Source organism: Arvicola amphibius, chromosome 12 (genome assembly GCF_903992535.2).
Source record: "Arvicola amphibius chromosome 12, mArvAmp1.2, whole genome shotgun sequence".
Classification (NCBI taxonomy): Eukaryota; Metazoa; Chordata; class Mammalia; order Rodentia; family Cricetidae; genus Arvicola; species Arvicola amphibius.
The window spans coordinates 153,807,109-153,822,297 of NC_052058.2; positions in this window are offsets into that span (position 1 = coordinate 153,807,109).

Genomic DNA, 15,189 nt, shown 5'->3' on the forward strand with positions numbered 1-15,189 from the left:
ATGGCTAGACCCAGAGCCTGATCACCCATGACTTGGGGGAAGGTAACCTTCTTGGAAGGAGGAAACATATATTTAAGAGAGACACCTGCACCTCTCTCTTTGGTTATCTGCTTATGGAAGTAGTGATCCACAAAGAATTAAAACCTCACCAGGCATATCCCATGCTAGGGGAAGAGAGAGGCTTCAGCCAGGATGAGACTTCACACAGTTCTTATCTGACCACCTTTCAGGAGAGACTGGAAGCAGACAGTGGTGGTTTAAGGATGGGCAGGGCCACACCTTTGACCAGAACTACTTAGCTATGTTACTTCTAGCTCTATATTTAAATCTAAATCCCACGTCAGGATCCTGAATATGGATTTGGGGATACTGGACCCTTTCAGTTGTTCTTTCCAATATGGCCACATTGACTACATTTCCTTGCTCTGCTTCTCACTATGCCTTATCTCTTTTAAAAATTATACTTATTTATTGCATTGTACATATGCACTGGCATGCCACATGTATGAAAGCCAGGGGACAACTTAAGGCTCCTGGGGATGGAATTCAGATCACCGATCGAGTTTGGTGGCAAGTACCTTTACCTGCTGAGCTATCTCAACGGCCCTCTTTGGATCTTTAATAAATGTATTGATGATGTGTGGCCAAGGCTAGTATTTTGAGACAATCCCTTAAACTTCCAGTAACAAAAATGTCACTTTTCTCTTTTATTTCTCATAAAACCCATTTGCAAAATGATGCAAGATCCCTTACTTAACACTGGCATGCATTAATATTTTAAAAATTAGAAAAAGACATTCCCCCTGCCAAAAAAAAAAAAAAAAAGACGGACAATCTTTCCTGTGCGAGCAAGCTGAAGGAACTACACTTCTGCTCTGTGAAATCTTCCCTAATGGCAACTACAGCCAAATCCAAGCCCAATGGTGAAGCTCTGCTCCGACTCCCTCAACCAATCTGTTACTAGAAGCAAAGGAGCCAGTACTTATGTCTGAGAGTAAGGCATTTCCAAAGCACCAGGGGACCAGTCCATTCCAAGAACAATGGGCTGAGTAGAGAGAGCGCTAATGAGGGGATTCCAGCCCTGGGGCGTTTGGCAGAACTGTTTCCCTCTGGGGCGGCTTCTGTTGGATGTCAAGCAAGCAAACCCAGTCTGTGATGGCAAGGTTCGTCTCTACGGCTCATCGGCCTCACCTGGGGAACTGGAGTCCATGCCCTGGATCCAGTCCTGCTGGGACTGATGAGCTAAGAAGGCCCCAGAGTGATGCTGTGATGAGCTTCCCGGCAAGAACCAAATCTGAAGGGTCTTGTTTAGAAACTCTAAACTTTGTTCTCCCTACCCACCCCCACCTCCCTCCCTCCCGTACAAGTATGTATTCCTGTATGGTGTCACTGTAGATGCGAGAGCACCATAGCACACAAGAGGTTAGCAGACCTTGGGTATCTGTCTTTGCCATCCATGTTGTTTGAGATAGGGTCCTGAGCTTGCCACTGCGTATGCCAGACTAGCTGGACCCCAAATTTCTGGGGCTTCTCCCAGCTGCATCCCGTCTCATTTCAGGAGTACCAAGATTACAGATGTGCACTAACACGCCTGACATTATGTGAGTCCTGAGGATTCAAATCCACGTCCTCATGGTTGTACCACAAACGCTTTAGCCGCTGGGCCATCTCCCCAGCCCGGAAGTCTCTGGTTTTTAACTATCAACAAACACTGGGCCACTTTAGGGAACCAGCGGGGTTGCATATCATGATTCATCCATCCTGGAAAGAAAAGACAGCAAGGGCCAGGCCTGAGATGAGGCGCGGGAACTATTTGCCAGGCGCTGATTGTTCCTCAATCATAGGACGCAACATCCAAGGGGAAGGACCACGGGGAGTTGAACAACTTAATGTTCTGCTAGCCAGCCCTTCAATTAACTTGACACGCGAGATAATGAGGCTATTATGGAGTGAGCGCTTCTTAATTGAGAGTGAGAAAATTTGTTTTATATTTTCAAAATCATCCGTAATGAGCATTATTAATTTTACAATCAGAGAAGAAAAAGGTCTCGCAAAAGTGTTTGGCTATTTTTGAGGCATCCGAAGAGTTGGGTGGGTAGATCCACCCATGGGAGTTTAGCCTACTCTTTCTTGCCTACCTGGTGGCTTGGCGTGTGACATCGCAAGGTGGTTTTGCTTGTACAGTTGTGCTCCTGCTATGCTTCCTGCTTTATCTGCTACGGACCTACCCTTCCAGCTCAGAGCCTAGTTGCAAGCAACTCGTTTGCAGTCACTCAGCCATTCCTGCTTCCATAAGCAATCCCATGCGGTTTTCTTTGCAGAGAATACAGAATACCCTCCTCTTTCCTTTTGTTTAGCTTCTGGACTCTGCCCAGTGAGCTTTTTGCCACCTTTCAAATCTCTCTTCAGACACCTCCTCTGATGACAGCTCAGTTTCCTCATGGGCTCCATCTCCTGGGGTCCTCTGGTGTGGTGACCATATTATGAGTGTGTGCACCTTTCCTGCCATGATAGTCATGGAACAGCTGCCAGTCCTGTTTCAGTTACGTGCTCACTTGCTCCTGCATGCTAGCTTCCGCACGGCATGGAGGCCCTTGATTTACAATGCTTCCACTTCCTCCACTTCAGGATGTGTTGAAAGCAGTACACCCTCATTAGAAGCCTCCTTCCAATGCAGAATCTTTCTTCAGCTCTTTTGATGCTGGGTAGCAGCAAGCTTCAGCCTCCAGAGGCCAGGAGATCACAACGGGGAAGCAGCTAGCATTCCAGAATGCTCTGTGGCTAAGTTATCTGGTTTGGGAGGTTAGTGTGTAACAGGCCAAGCGTCTCTGATCAGAAATCTGAATCTGAAATGTTCTGAACCTGAAAACTTCCTTGAGTCCCAAAGGGACACTCCCAAGTGGAAAATCCCCTGTGTGGCCTCATGGGACAGGTTGCAGAGTGGAGAATCCCCTGTGTGGCCTCATGGGACAGGTTGTGGTCAAAATTCAGGGGCACTAAAATTACCTAGAGGTGCATGAAATTACCTCTAGGCTGTGTGTGTAAAGTGCATATGAAATATAGGCAAACTTGATGTTTGATACGGTGATTCCTGTCCTCAGGATATCTCAGTAAGCACACACAAGTGTTTCCAGAGCTAGGGAAATCTCTAGCAGTTTTCCCACCAGCCATTTGACAATAGGGATACTCAACCTGCATTTCAAACTCAGAATATCTTCAGCAAAGGGGATTTGGGGGGGGGGGTGTAACCCCACCCTAAGCCAAGGAGCAACTGCAGGGGAGGAAACAGACTTAGGCATAGTAACTTGGCCAAGTCTCCCAGCAAGCGGGCGGGCGGAGGAGCGCTGGTAGCGGTTCGACTGTGTGATATCGTCCAGGTTGGACTTACTGCCAAGTCTGGGTTCTCAGCCGCCACATTTGTTTGGGTCAGAGACTTTCTTTTTGCGCTTGTGTCCTTGGTGCCCAGCCTAGTGAGATACTTCATGAATGACTGGTGGTATTGATTAACCTGCGTGAGTCTTGGCAGTTTCCACTCCAGTAGGCCATTCTTGAGGCTTGACTTACCTGGTGGGCTCCCTTGCTTCAGCTCCTGGGATTTCCAGCAGCCAGTTCCATGACAGACACTGGACTCTCAGGTCATTTTTGACAGGAACAGAAAAATGAGAGGAAATATGTTTGTCTTAATTTAGCCATAAAGCTAGGAGTTTTAAAATCTATATGATTTAATACAATATAGTAATTGAACTTTATTTTATTTTATTTGAGACAGAGTCTCAGTATTCAGTCCAGGCTGATCTTGAATTCCCCATGTTCCTGCCTCAGCCTCCCAAGTGCTGAGATTACAGGTGTAAGCTACCAGCTGGTCCAGTCCAATGCTGTTCATATATATATATATATATATATATATATATATATATATATATATTCTTTTAATTTAAAAGAGAATTTACAAAGCTCTGTCCTCATGGACAGTATTGGAACCAGAGAGTAGATGATGGAGGAGAGTTATCTGTCTATGTTTCCTTCATTGGTTAATTAATAAAGAAAACTGCCTTGGCCCTTTAAGAACAGAAAATTAGGTAGGTGGAGTAGACAGAACAGAATTGTGGGAACAAGGAAGTAGAGTTGGAGAGACGCTTCAGGCAGTCGCCATTGGAGTCTCCATGCTGCTCCTCTCCGAGATGGACGCAGGTTAAGATCTCTCCTGGTAAGCCACACCTCGTGGTGCAACCCAGATTACTAAATATGGGTTAAAGGAAGATGTGAGAATTAACCAATAAGAGGCTGAAACTATGGGCCAGGCAGTGTTTTAAAAGAATACAGTTTCCGTGTAATTATTTCGGGTGTAAAGCTAGCCGGCGGCGGGTGGCGGGACGCAGCCCCGCCGCTTCACACTACAGATTGGCACCCAACGTGGTGACTAAATCCACTTAAAAACCTTGCCCGCTTGGGATCGGAAAGAAAGTACTCTGAGACCATGCCAATGGCTCACTGCTCCCTGCCTGCACCTGGGCAGATGGCGGAATCAGGCTTAGGCGAGCGGGACAGCATTTGCGGATTCCTGCCGCCATAGAGAGAGAGATGTTTTCAGACTGCACGGTGCTCTGCGCTTCAGATTCGGCTGTGACTTGGATTAAGAGAGTTTCTGTGCTGCACGCTCAGTATCAAAATTAAACTGCTGAGTGCAGCTCCAATGTGGACTGCTGTGCACCTGGAACTTTGTGCAGCTCAGGGGCACCAAATGACTGAGGCAGTAGCAGCTTTGGCTCTGCTCCGCCATGCTGAACTGTACTGAGCTCAGGCAGGATCTATCGTAATTACCATGATAACAGCGCAGTTAAGGTTTAGACTTGGCTGGAAACAGGCAGTACCGTATTACCTATAAGTGGCGCAACTTAAGTTTTTAAGAAGTGCTTAACATTTTAAGAAATGCTCCTGGATAGTAAAAAATTACAGATTCACAATAGGACAGATTCAGACATATAAGACCCCCATATGGGTCACAATGTTGGATGACTGTACGTAGGCTTGAGAGAGAGAAAAAAATAAATATATAGAGAATAAAGTTAATGCCTTAAAAAAGGGGTAAAGTCTTTAAAGAGACAGAATAAAGTAAAGTGATAGAGTGAAAATAAGCCACGTAAAAATGGAAAATTCACAGAGAGTCTGGATTATGTATTTTGTTGTGTTTTCTTTGATTTTTTTGACTGTAAAGGAGCTAAGTACAGAGAGACATTTCATTATATGGGCTGCCAGGATAGACCAGAATGGACATCTTAACGGTATGACTTCAGGATTTGGATCTAAGAACATGATGCTTTGGAAAAGAGTTTCTTCTTTTGTTTTCACAGAGGACGAGACTCTGTGGATTGCTTCTGTCCCAATATGGTATGATAGACCACGCCCTCCTGAAAGGTTGCTGTGAACATATTCAAAAAATTACTTCACTCAACTGCCAACTGAGAGGAACCTAGCACACAGGTTATACCATGAAAGACCTAAATAACAACGCCCCCACTCAGCAGGAAGCAGTTTGGAGAGAAATAACTGCGCCCACATTCCCAAATATTGTTTATAAATGTTCTTTTACATTTAAAGGGGGATATGATATAGATATGAATAATTTGCATTGGTATGGATTTTAAGGTCAATTTGTTATATGTATATGTATTTCTGATTTTGATTAAGCTATTGTGATTGTAGTTCATTTTAAAGAATGTAATGTATAATTAGGAAATATAGGTTGTTAATGGATAATCATCGATTAATAGTCAAGCTTGTAGTCATGTTAGTCATTTTCTAGATGTGCATAGATATATTTCAGATAGGCATTCTTCATATCTTTCAAAGACTGCAGAATATGGCATTTAATGTTTTAATAACTTAGGGTTTTTCATGACAATGAGACACGTCTGCTCCTGGCAGCACCAATCTACTTCAAGAGGAAGATGGGCATCGAAGAGGCTACTTATGGAGTTTGTTAGCCATTTGGGCAAGAAACTGCTCTTGCCTGGACTGTTGCATAAACTGGACACAAGGAACCCACAGAAAGAGGACTGCTAAACTTGCCTAAAGGTGAGATGGTCTCTCAGGGTTCCTGATTCGTGAAAGAGTCTGCGAGACGTTCTGCAGGACACAGCAGAAAGTGACTGAACTGTCTTTGGAATTTTTCTGCTTCATGAAATTGTCTGCTGGATACTGTGGGCCTGAAGCCCGAAGATGGATGCCCCAACGGTACAGAGGAACTTTGGGTGACTGTCCAGGCAGCGAGTTGTCTCTGTCATTTCTAGAGTTTTATAAGTTACTTATTTCTTGTTTACTTAGGTAGCATTATATCCTTCTGGAGTCTTTGATGGAGTTGAAGAATAAATAGATAGTTATAGCTTTCCTTAGTTATGATAAAAGATAAAATAGATTTAAATATTGTAACTGTAATACTTGCTTGATAACTGTTTTGTTAATTTTGCTATGTTAAAGTTGAAGCCTTTCTTTTTTGTTTAAACAGAAAAAGGGGAAATGATGGAGGAGAGTTATCTGTCTATGTTTCCTTCATTGGTTAATTAATAAAGAAAACTGCCTTGGCCCTTTAAGAACAGAAAATTAGGTAGGTGGAGTAGACAGAACAGAATTGTGGGAACAAGGAAGTAGAGTTGGAGAGACGCTTCAGGCAGTCGCCATTGGAGTCTCCATGCTGCTCCTCTCCGAGATGGACGCAGGTTAAGATCTCTCCTGGTAAGCCACACCTCGTGGTGCTACCCAGATTACTAAATATGGGTTAAAGGAAGATGTGAGAATTAACCAATAAGAGGCTGAAACTATGGGCCAGGCAGTGTTTTAAAAGAATACAGTTTCCGTGTAATTATTTCGGGTGTAAAGCTAGCCGGCGGCGGGTGGCGGGACGCAGCCCCGCCGCTTCACACTACAAGTAGATTTCATAAAATTCTATCAGGGTTGAGTTTACCAAAGTTGATCCCCAGGACACGGTTTTGAAAGAGAATACCTCATTTTTCAGAAACGGATACTGAAGAACTTAAGGCTCAAGTATCATAGTATATATGTACATGGTTCTCAGATGTTTCAGGAAGTAAGAGTGGGGGGCGGGAAGAAGGAAAGGAAGAGGAAAGACACCAACAACAAACCGAAAGAAGACATGCCCGACAAGGGCAACCCCAGCAACAACACGTGAATCTGAAGAGATGAGTGCTCTTTGTACCATTTTCAGTTTTACAAATTTTCCATAAGTTTGAACTATGTCCCACTGAAAAATTAAAAAACAAACAAAAACTCAAAGTTACCTTTGAACAAAGCCATTGTTCCAAGAGGAGGTGCGATAGGCGGTTTGCTTTGTGGCACCCACAGAACCCGAGCTTGGAAGCTGTGGAGCTTGAAGGCAGCAAGAGTCTGCAGTTGGACCAGCACGGGGCCACTGTTCAGGACCTATTCACGGGTCTTGAATGTGCTCACAGTTCAGCTGGCCCCGTTCGAGCAGTGGCCGAGGGGTTCCCAGCAGATGGGATGCCAAGGGGACAGTCATGCCTGTGCTTCCAGGAGCCCCCATTCCGTTCCGCGCCAGAGACACAGATGGTGGCTGGATCCCAGCCACAGATGCGGCTCCCTAGAGAACAGGGACGCCTACAGCTGGCGTGTGCCCCCTCTGGGTCACCGGCCTGAGGGGACAGTAGCATCTGTGTGACCGAAGACTCGCCCTCTATGAGTCGAACACTTAAGGCTATCTGTGGCCTCACATCTGCTGGTCCCCGTCACTTCGGCAAGGCCGTGCACGTTCGGCTTTAAACCTTCTCATACCACTGCCTGCACGGTCTTTCTGCTTTAAAATCCCTCTCCAAACATCTTCCGAGCATCTTCTCTGTGAGATTACTTCCTTTATACTAGGGTCTTGTACAGCTATTTCCTTCTAGTGGCAACACTCCTTCCCGGAGATGCTAACCTCACAACGAAGTTATGAGAGTTCTTAGCATCACAAGACTCATGAGGCCCCAGCCCCCATGAGGCCCTTCCCCTGAGGTTACATAAGCTTAAACACTTACTGGGGAGAGAAGACTCTCTCCTGTGGAGTTGCTTGCAAGTTTTTCAGGGAGTTCCAGGGATGCGCCTTTTATGAGATTGTCACCCGTGCTGCGGGGAGGAGGCTTTCAGCAATGCAGTTGCCTGAGTCACCTATGTTCCTGTAAGTGATCCCAGTAAACTCAGTGGGCCACCAAATTAAGCAGGTGAAATGGTTTCTTTAGCCTAGTGTTGGTGCCCTATCTGGGGTCCATGAGCATCTGTTCACATCACCAGCAGGATTTATACATAACTTACTATTTTCTTCTCGGGCTAATTTCATTGAGTATGGAATAATGAATATCCTCACATTTCTCAAAACTGGGAACTGAGGCACGAAGGTTAAAGCGCTCCTGAAGTAGCACTGAGAAGGAACAGTGGAAATTTCCCATTTGGAAGATCTGCAGTGAGTCCATATCAGGTGAGGGGAAAGGGGTGTTGACCGAGATCCAAGCTCCTGATGAGAGATGAAGGTGCTCTGTGTGTGTGTGTGTGTGTGTGTGTGTGTGTGTGTACGTGTGTGTGTGTGTGTGTGAGAGAGAGAGAGAGAGAGAGAGAGAGAGAGAGATCAGAGCAAGTAACATTTGCATGAGTCCTAACTCAATGACACCTATGAAGTGAAAATCATTTAAAACAAGCACACTCAGGACGGAGTCCCACATGTGAGCAGCGCGATGTCACTCAGGACGGAGTCCCACGTGTGAGCAGCGCGATGTCACTCAGGACGGAGTCCCACGTATCAGCAGTGTAACGCGCTGGTGCAAGAACAAAATGAGAGTTGAGGTCCTCATAACTGTGGTGGCCGCGGCCTTTCTGGCAGCTGCGTGCTTTGCGACACATTGGAAGAACGAAACAATCTGAAACAAGCACGTTCAGAGTGAGCGGTGACCTTCCTGATGTTACAAATGAGTAGATGGAGGTTTCCCCGGAAGGTTCCGTGCGGCTGGTATAACCAAGTCTATTAGCTTCGCGTGCTTCCTGACAGCTAGTAGATGAAAAGCAGGAAAAGGAGAGAGAAGAGGGGAGAGGAGGAGAAGGGGGAGAAGGCTGGGGGCCAGTTCTGGAACATTTCAGGGGAGTTTGGTTTCTATCCCAGTCTGCCTCAACCTTGACCAAGATAACTATGTCATCAGTACTCATGTCTTGCCAGGGGACACTTGAGAGGTTTATTTTATTTTTTAAGATAAAAAGATGCTGTGGAGATAGCTTCACTAGCCACTTCCTTGGCCTTTCTTCAGCTCTAATTCTGATGTGTGATGTCACCCCAAATCCTGCAAAGAAAGATAAAAGCCTGTATTCCGTGTGAATGTGTAGGCAGAGAGAGGAAGGGCTCCCCAGGTAGCTAAGCAGGTGGGGTGAAGGTGAGGGTGGGGTATGGCAGTGGAGCCATGTTTGTGGGTGGGGCCAGCTCTTCTTACCACCCGCCCAGGGCATAGCCTCAGGTCAACAACTGACCTGAAGCAGGGCACCCTAGATGGGGAAGGTACTCAGCCCAGGGCAGACCAGTTCCTACATTGCCTTCTAGCTGAGAACTTGTGCAAGGAAGGTGCAGGAAAACGTGTGTGTGTGTGTGTGTGTTTGCATGCATACATGTGTGTGTGCACGCACGTATGAATATGTATGTGTATGTCAGTGTGTGTGACTATGCAAGTGTATGGATGTGTGTGTGTGTGATTGTGTGAGTGTATGGATGTGTGTGTGTGACTGTGAGTATAAGGATGTGAGTGTGTGTGTGAGTGTGAGTGTGTATGTGTATGGATGTGTGTGAGTGTGTGTGTGAATGTACCAGACAGAACTTTAAAATTAAGAGTTTCTTCTGCTGGAACGTTTAGTGCCAGGAGAGAGCCTCTCCAGGGAATGTTTACCTAATTGTAGAGATGTAATCGTTCTTTTCTCCGATAGCTATTAGTGAAAATACTCGGCCAATCGGCAATCAAAAATCCAGGTTGCTAATGTTAACAGCACATGTGGGTTTTCTTTCTAGGGTTCTGCCCCTCGGTGCACAGTTATTTTATTTAACATGGGATACTGTCTGTTTTCTCTATGTAGATCCACACGAATTTAGTATTAGTAGCTGAATGACATTTCATTCAACTGGTTATGGCTGCAAGGAGCTGGAACCAACTCAACCCCTCCATTTTTGTCACATTCTAAAGTGAGGACTCATTCACTCTCTAGAAATGGTCCGGGGTCATGCAATCTGGAAACAAAAAGCAATGATATGGGAAGTGTCACCTGTCACACCCGCCTGTCCCTTCTCTCCCACTCTGTGGCACAGGGCTGTCCAGGTGCAGCTTTCCTCTGCCCTGAAGCACATTCTCCACCTTCTCCATCCCCCACAGAAGCCAGCAGCGTGGTCTTCAGGACAACTGGTTTTGTAACACTGCAGGAATTTGGGTCACGGAAGTTTTCAGTTAGCCTTCGCTGCAGTAATAAAGTAGTGGGCATTGATTTCATCACAGCCGCTCCTGTGCTTGTGGGAAGCTCTCTCGCCATTGCTGGCTGGCTGTCAGAAATGCACCCAGAGGGAGGAGTGTTTGAAAATATCTAAGGCCCTTAGATATTTTCTTCCAGAGAAAGGCAGCTTTACACCCCGCCCCTTCGCAGCAGGAAGCCTGAAATCAAAAGCAACTCACAGATCAACACTTGCTTATCTGTCCAGGCCTTTATCCCGGGGCTATAATTGGTTTAATTGTGCATTTAGTTGTGTGTCCTCAAGGCTGGTCTGCTCTCTGCTCTCTGGTCCCTAAGTTCCTTCCAGCTTTCTGTCTTGATTGTTCTGGACTCTCTGATACCCAGAGTGACTGGCGTGGAAAGCATCTTCTAAATATCTGTATAGGAAAAGAGAGGGGGAAGAAGGTGCAGGGGGGAGGGAGGATAAAAAGAAAGAGAGGGAGGATAGGAGGGAAGGAGGGACAGTGGATAGAGGGACAGAGGGAGGAATCAGTGGGAGACTCTACTTGTGGAAAGATTCTCAATGACTGTGGTATCTAAACTTCGGAAGTCAACTTGCACTTTCTTTCATATGGCGAGAATGAGCGTGTGTGTGTGTGTGTGTGTGTGTGTGTGTGTGTGTGTGTGTGTGTGTGTGTGTGTGTGTGTGTGTGTGTAGCTCAGGAGTTACTGTCTAGGCAAATCATTTGGTTGTGTTAGGAGGAAAGGCCCCTGCCCTGGATGGGCTCTTTGCTTTTAGAGGGTCTTGTTCACTATGAAGCTCCAGCAGTTCATGGAGTTCTTTTGAGAGACTCTACTCAGGTGAAGAAGGGATGCCTTACTTCATTGCAGGAGAGAACTTGAGACTGAGAGAGTTTACAGCAGGGTTGGAGTTTTTTTTTTTTTTTTTTTTTTGTTTTTTTTTTTTTTTTTTTTTTATTACATATACAGTGTTCTGTCTGTATACTTGCTGGCCAGAAGAGGGCACCCGATCTCATTACAGATGGCTATGAGCCACCATGTGGTTGCTGGGAATTGAACTCAGGACCTCTGGAAAAGCAGTCAGTGCTCTTAACCTCTGAGCCATCTCTCCAGCCCCCCCCCCCCCCGGGGAGGAAGTTTTTAAAGAAGTTTATCACAGATGTTAGCACAGGGGTGAAGAGAAAGGATAAGATACACTCAACAGTGGGTGCAGGCATCTCTGAGGAGAACCATGCTCAACTGTTTTAGTTTAGCTATACATATAATTTTGGTGCCTCTTGGGGTACAGCCCAAAGGATGGCTAAGCCCCCAACCCTCTGTCTTCATAAATGAAGCGACAGCACAGTCCCGGAAGAGCTTTGAATAGGATTGTAACAAAATAAGATAAAACCTTGGGTCACAATGGTTACACCAGGGTGCTAGACCTGCCTTTTATCTTTGATGGGGTTTCCTTTGAAAACTCCAGAAAAATCGCAATTCACATTTAGGAAGGGAGGCCTTAATGTGTTTCACTGCTGTTTTAACCTTTTTGTTTAAAGCGTCTGTCTACAGAAGCAGCATTGTGTTGTTGCAGGCAATGCTGCACAGGAAATGCTAACTGCTCTGGCATTCTTGTCCCTCAGCTCGTGAGACTTCAGCTGGACTCCGGCGGGAGAGACTGCCTTCCTTCCTACGTCCCCTTAATTTTCTAACCTGTCCTATCTATCTAAGCTGTCCAGAAGGCCCTGATGTGTGTCTGTGTGACTCTCTCTCTCTCTGACGGTTCATGCAGAGCCTTCCCTGTAAGTGTGTATACCCAGGGCTCCTAGGTATCCAGGAGATGATGGTGTTGGGGAAGCTTCAGTGTGTGGATACGGGGGCTGTGTACTCAGGACCCTTTGGTGGTATGGGTGGGTCTTGGGGTGGAGGGAAGCAAAAGAAGAGGGGCAAGAGTTGTGGATCTGAGTTCCCTGCGTGAGCAGAGTCTGTAGCAGACTCAGCAGGAGACAAGAGTTCTGAATTCCAAGGTTTCAGACCATTGAGTTCTCTTGTCAACCGCCTACAAGAATCCTCTTCAGCAGTTACTAGCTTCATCCATAACTTTTGACTACTTACAGATACAATGTGTGGGTTATTGTTGGAAGTATGTATATGTGTGTAGTGTGTGTGTTCATGCATGAACGCTGTCAATCTTCCTAGACTGCAGGCAGAACCCAGCTCTTCCTTTGGATCACTTCCTATTCTAAGTTGCTGGCCAAGTGCCCCCAGGACAGACCCTCTAAGTATCTGTGGAAAGGATGAGCAGGTCCCAAAGAAAGCCTTGCCTCAGGTCACCCTCCTACTCCATGGCATTGCCACTACATCTCATTTGTTCTGTGGCACAGGATTGGTTTTGAGAAGATTACATAAAATTCTGAGTATAGATGCTTTTGTAAAGAATTAGCCTTATCAGAATGCCATCATATCTCCAGTTTCTATGTCAAATCACGAGCTATATAGAATAGGAAGTGATCCAAAGGGAGAGCTGGGTTCTGCCTGCAGTCTAGGAAGATTGACAGCGTTCATGCATGAACACACACACTACACACATATACATTATATTTATCTATCATCTACCCATCCATCATCTGTCTGTCTGTCTGCCTAATCTGAGGACCAGCTGTAAGATTATTTGTCTAACATTTTTTTTTTAGTTCAAGCTCATATAGTAAAATAAGAAAGAAAACCATATCACTAATTCTTATGACCTCCCACTGGGACATCTGGAGTTGCTCACCTTCCGCTTGGGGAGTCCTCCTCTGTGGTACTATATAGATACAGGTTTTAAGTTTGCTTCTATAGGTATTTACCTAAATTATCTCCACCAATAGAATCAAGCTGAGAAAGCCCTTCCCTTACTACTGTAGGAGCAGCGGTGCTTGTTTCTGTTAGTTATTTTTACAATTGAATTATTTTAAATAATTCCTTAAGTCTATTCTGCGAGGGCCGAGGATAGAGCTCAGCGGTAGAGTGTTTACCCACATGTGAGGGCTTAGATCAGTTCCCACCACTGAAACACACACACATTAAAAACAACCCAGAACCACTGTCTCTCACAGCCCCTTTCTCTCCTTTTTACATAGTGAATTCATCTTAGTCCGGATCTGTTTCCAAAGCTTGCCATCTTCTTTGAAGGTAAACTCCCTTTGGATGTCCGAACGTGCTGTTTTAACTTTTGCAGCTGTGTAACATAGTTAAATACATCTCCTTTTGCCAGATTCTTATTAGTGACACACGTCACTAGTCTGGTCAACAAGTGTCACTTCTGCTGCCAGCAAAGCCCAATGCTCTAAGCCCCTACTTTACTGGTGAGAAGTCAGAGGGTCATGGCAGCAACTTCCAGGGCTTTGAGGAGCTGTCAGATCTGTCCATCTCCGGATCTTAACTTCACAAAATGCATCAGATCCAACCTGAGCAGTGTCTTCCTTGAGGATCAGCACATTTTCCTTATGGCCAGAGTTACTGGCTTGTTGGTATTTGATGCTTTTGTTTGCCTGCTTAGTTTTTGTTTTTTGACGCAGGGGGTCTTTACATAGTCCTGGTTGTCCTGGAACTATGTGGTCCAGGTTGGCTTCCAACTCAGAGATCCACCTGCCTCTGGCTCGCGAAGGCTGGCATCAAAGGCGTGAGCCACCACTGTTTGATGAGTTTGATGATGGTATTGAAATTGTTTGGTTTTCTGATGATTTTTGTTTTGCCTTGTTTTAGGTTGTTTATTTATACAGCTTATTAAAATTTCTGGCTATATTTTCACTCCAAGATATGGAATTTACCTGGTAGTCTATATTTTAATGGTCTGGTTGGGTATAGTAGTAATTGTGCTAACTTGAAAGCATTGTTTTCTTTTTGCCTTTCTGTTTTGAGACAGGCTTTCACATGTATGTAGTCCAGGTTAGCTCTGAACTAGCTCTGTAACTGATGATAAACCTGAATCCCGATCTCCTACCTCCCAAGTGCTGGGATTCCAGGTATGAATCACCATACCTGGTCTTTTAATTTTTTATTATATTTTATATTTTTATTTATCAACGTACTCAGATCACGGCTTTCCCCTCCTCCAACTCTTCCTAGATCTTCCCCTCCTCCACCCCTTACCCAGGTCTTAAAAGCATTCCTTAAGTGGCCATTTTGTTTGTCAGGCTCAGTGAATGCATGATTTCACACAAATTTGACTGCGATGCTAATAGTACAGTTTTAATAAACATTTGATTTAACATAAAAATAGTTAAAATGTTGTTTTATTCAAGATAGGGTCTCACTAGACAGCTCTGGCTGACTGGAATTCGTACATAGACTAGGCTGGCCTTGAACTCACAGAGATCCATCTGTTCTTCCTCTCAAGTGCTAATTTGAAAGCATCGTTTTTGTTTGCTTTTCTTTTTTGGAGAAAGGCGTTCACGTAGTCCAGGTTAGCTCTGAACTAGCTCTGTAGCTGATGATAATAATACTGAATTCCTGATCTTCTCTACCTCCCAAGTTCTGGGATTAAACTCATATACCACTACACCCAGATCAAGCTAAAATTTTAATAGCACTATTGGCATAATTTTTGTTGTTTTAACTGACACAAATGAGAAAGAAGCAATTTTCCATCAGAATTATTTATGTCAATATCATGACTGTATTGCTTTAATTAACATATTGACTTTTGGTCAACATACACTTAATACAGATACAAAAACTCTCTAGGTT